The 4,046-nt window shown below is 46.3% G+C and overlaps 1 long non-coding RNA gene across 6 annotated transcripts in view; it reads left to right on the forward strand.

Annotated features, from left to right (window-relative positions):
- The window catches only part of LOC106806515, a 1,999-nt gene extending 1,065 nt beyond the window's left edge, over window positions 1-934 (forward strand). The window contains exons 3-5 of one of the 6 annotated variants that reach the window (XR_001393553.1): window positions 115-210; window positions 505-619; window positions 867-931. This is a non-coding gene — a long non-coding RNA (uncharacterized LOC106806515). Of the gene's footprint in view, window positions 1-114; window positions 211-504; window positions 620-866 lie in introns of all 6 variants that reach the window. The other 5 variants (XR_001393555.1, XR_001393554.1, XR_001393556.1 and 2 more) reach the window with 5 other exon arrangements.
- The last annotated feature ends 3,112 nt before the right edge of the window (window positions 935-4,046 follow it).

Raw genomic sequence — 4,046 nt, forward strand, 5'->3', positions numbered from 1 at the left:
TGACTGACTGGTTACTCTGAGCGTATGTCACAAGTTGCTGTAATGGTCATTGATCAGTGAATGTGGCTGCATTGATAGCATGTGGTGATAATGCTGAATCTTGTTTAATTGTAGGATGGACTTGTGCTTAGTAACTATGGATGGTGTGGAAAGGTCTGAAAATCACAGTTAGTCGTGGATGATACCGAAACAAAATAGGAGAATTCCAAGGTAAGGCAGATGGAATGATTATTGTAACATGCATGATGCATTTGAATGCAATATTTGTCTAAAGTGTATTTTAGTGAGTGATATATATTCCTGGGTGCAGTCATTAGCTCTGGTTTATCATTTGCCTGTTGTGAGCCGTGATGAGGAACTTACCGCCCCAGTCTGATGCAGTTGTGTCTGCCATGACTGACTGGTTACTCTGAGCCTTTGTCTTAAGCTTTTCCTATAATGGTAGTTGATCCAATAATGTGGCTGCGTTGATAGCATGTGTTTATAATGCTTAATCTCGTTTAGCAGTAAGATAGACCCATCTGCAGTCACTACGGATGCTGTGGAATTGCCTGAAGATGAGAGATAGCCATTTATGATACCGAAACGAAATATGAGAATTCCAAGGTGAATTTCTTAGGTAGGTAGGTAGGTTATTGTGTGTTAGTCAGTATTATTCCTGTCTGCAGTGAGCGTTTCGTTGTTTTATCTTTCATCTGATGTGAGCCGTGATGAGGAACTTACCGCCCCAGTCTGATGCAGTTGTGTCTGCCATGACTGACTGGTTACTCTGAGCCATTGTCTTAAGCTTTCCCTATAATGGTTGTTGATCCTTTTTATTGTTGCTGCATTAATAGCATGTGTTGGTAATGCTTAATCTTGTTTAGCAGTAGGATGGATCCATCTGCAGTGACTACTGGTGCTGGGGAATTGCATGAAGATGAGGGTTGGCCATCTATGATAAAGAAACGAAATATGAGAATTCCAAGATGAGGCAGTTAGCAAGGTAATTGTAGCATGTATGATGCATTTGAATGCAATCCTTCTGTAATCAATTTTAGTGAGGTTATTTTCTACCCACCACAACAGTTTCTTTGTGTAACCTTTTACTTAGTGTGAGCCATGATGAGGAACTTACCGCCCCAGTCTGATGCAGTTGTGTCTGCCGTGACTGACTGGTTACTCTGAGCGTCTGTCACAAGTTGCTGTAATGGTCATTGATCAGTGAATGAGGCTGCATTAATAGCATGTGTTGATAATGCTNTGCAAAGACATCTGGGAGGAAAGCTGATCTGCACGTACACGTATGCTTGCGTGCGTGTGCACGTACACGTCGGTCCGTGCGTGCGTGTGCACGTACACGTGGTTGCGTGCGTGCGTGTGCACGTACACGTGCCTGCGCGCATAGGCAAGTACACGTGTGTGCGTGCGTGCACGTACACGTGCGTCCGTGCGTGTGCACGTACACGTGCATCCGTGCATAGGCACGTACACGTGCGTGCGTGCATAGGCACGTACGTGTGTGTGTGCGTGCGTGTGCACGTACACGTGCGGGCGTGCGTGTGCACGTACACGTGCGTACGTGCGTGTGCACGTACATGTGCGTGCGTGCGTGTGCACGTACACGTGCCTGCATGTGCATGTACACGTACGTGGGCACGTACACGTGTGTGCGTGCGTGCGTGGGTGCGTGTGCACGTACACGTGCGCGTGTGCGTGGGTGCGTGTGCACGTACACGTGCGTGGGTGCGTGTGCACGTCTGTGCGTGTGCACGTCTGTGCATGTGCGCGCGTGTGCACGTACACGTGTGTGCGTGCGTGTGCACGTACACGTGCGTGTGCACTTTCATCACCTCTTTTGATCGCCACAAACCATTTCAATCTCAGTTCTGGGTCACTTGGGCCCCCACTGTTTCGCGAACAGGCATGGTCCTTGCATTTCTTTTTGCTAGGATCTTTCTGTGCCCCTCGGAAGCATCATGCGCTTTAACAGTTTCCAAACGATAGTTTGTAGTGCCGGTGGAAAAACTATCATACATACAGCCTGCACCACAGGTCATAGTGATACCCTTGGCTGGGTCATACTCTAGCCACGGGTATGACGATTTCCACGCTGGCTGGAACGCACGCATCCTTTTCGTCTTATCATAGACACGCTGGCCATCTAATTTCTCCTCCTGCGATTTACGTTTGGGAGGTGGAGGGGAGCGCCGTCCAAATACTTTCACATAACAACCTTGATGTTAGTAAATTATACTATTGGATAAGGATGTACCTACTATTAGCTTCACTACTATTTGTATAGACTGCTTCAAGTAACACACGCATGCGATGTGGTTGCGATGTGAATACCTCCCTATGAGAGCCTATAACTGATTAGTTGCGTCATTTCTACAATCAGACCGTTTGTTCTATGTCAACAGCTACTGTCAAGCGATCAATCGGTAGACTGGGTGGGTTCGAGACCCCATTGTTTAACAATGTTTGCACTGCCGTAGGGTCTAGCATGCTTGGAGCGTGCAGAGCGTGCTAGCGTCTACTCTACTTGGACTAGCGCGTCTAACAGGGAAAACTTGTTAATTTGGACGAGTTATATATAGCTCTTTGGATCTTGGATGAGAGACGCTGCCGCCGGTAAAATCGATGGGATATTGGGACGGTGAGGGACGGGGAAAACATAACTAGTCCCGCCGGACTAACTGCTATGGGAATCTACTAGTCCTTCTGATTTTTTACTAGTCTCGGACTAACGGACTAGCGTTAGTGTCGAACCCTGATTTATGATATTTTGTTTATTAAAACAACTACAGGAGTTTTTGTGTTGTCAGGTGACAGCGACCGGTCGCTCNTACAACAACCATGCCATGCAATGCTATCTAGCATGTTTTTATCCTTTCCTGGCAATTCCAAAGCACTATGATTTCCCAACATTTTATTTCTACATGGTACATGAAGAATTATTCAAAACTACACAGCAGATACCGCAAAACAAGATCCCGACGTGCATCCTGGAACTAATCTAGACACACATACAGTCAACAGTATACTCCTAAAATGGTTTATGCAAGTGTAACTACTTGGGGGGGGGGTGCCTACTGCGTCAAATACAGAGAAAACTAGGGGAAGCCTGACACAGGAACCAAAGCAAATTGGATGTCAAAGCGGGAAGAAGAGGGTGCAGGCCAAAGGAAACTCGGACTGGTGTGGAACATGTAATGTTCCAGTGAAGGATAGTGATAGGGGACTTCACTGTGAAATCTGCATGTTTTGGCATCACATCAAATCCGAAGAACTCGGCGATGAATCGTATGAATTTCTTCTGTCTGACGCTGACAAAAACGGAGGCAGCAACATTCACTGGTATTGCAACAAATGCAGTCACAGTGTAGCAACTAGCAAACCTGTTTGGTGCCATTGCAAGGCTTGAAGACAAACAAGCGGAAACAGTGACAAAGCTAGACACGCTCACAGACAGCATGAACAGTATTAAGGTAGTAGTACAAGAAAGTACATCATATATATATATACAAAGGACGGAAGACAAGGTCGACAATATTAATGGCAGACTAAGAACAATTGACGACACCTTCAACAACGTAGTAGAGGAAAAATAGAGAAGTTTCAGAGAGAACTCAAAGAAAGAGACAGACGGAAACAGAACGTAGTAGTCTTCGGACTTCCGGAGCCCGTAGAACATGAGGGAAACAGTCAAGTAGATCATGACATGAGACAGGTAAAGAGACCTCACAGCAGTTCTCAACGTTGAAGACTGCGAAGCAGAGAAGGTTCTTAGACTGGGGAAGGTAGACACGTCGGGAAAATCGACAAGACCAGTCAAGGTAGTTCTGAAAAGCGAACACCAGAAAGAAAAGCTGCTGCGCGTGTCAAAAAACTTGAAAAACAGCACAATGAAAGACTGCTATGTAAAGCCGAACATGACCCCGCAGGAAAGAGCCAGGTGGCAAGCACTGAGGCAGGAGCTGGGGATAAGGAGAGACCAGAGGAGTATGACCTGATGATCAGAAGAGGTCAAATTGTAAAGAGAAAGGTGTTGGACCCCCAACCCC

This window comes from Priapulus caudatus, unplaced genomic scaffold (genome assembly GCF_000485595.1).
Source record: "Priapulus caudatus unplaced genomic scaffold, Priapulus_caudatus-5.0.1 Scaffold165, whole genome shotgun sequence".
NCBI lineage: Eukaryota > Metazoa > Priapulida > Priapulimorpha > Priapulimorphida > Priapulidae > Priapulus > Priapulus caudatus.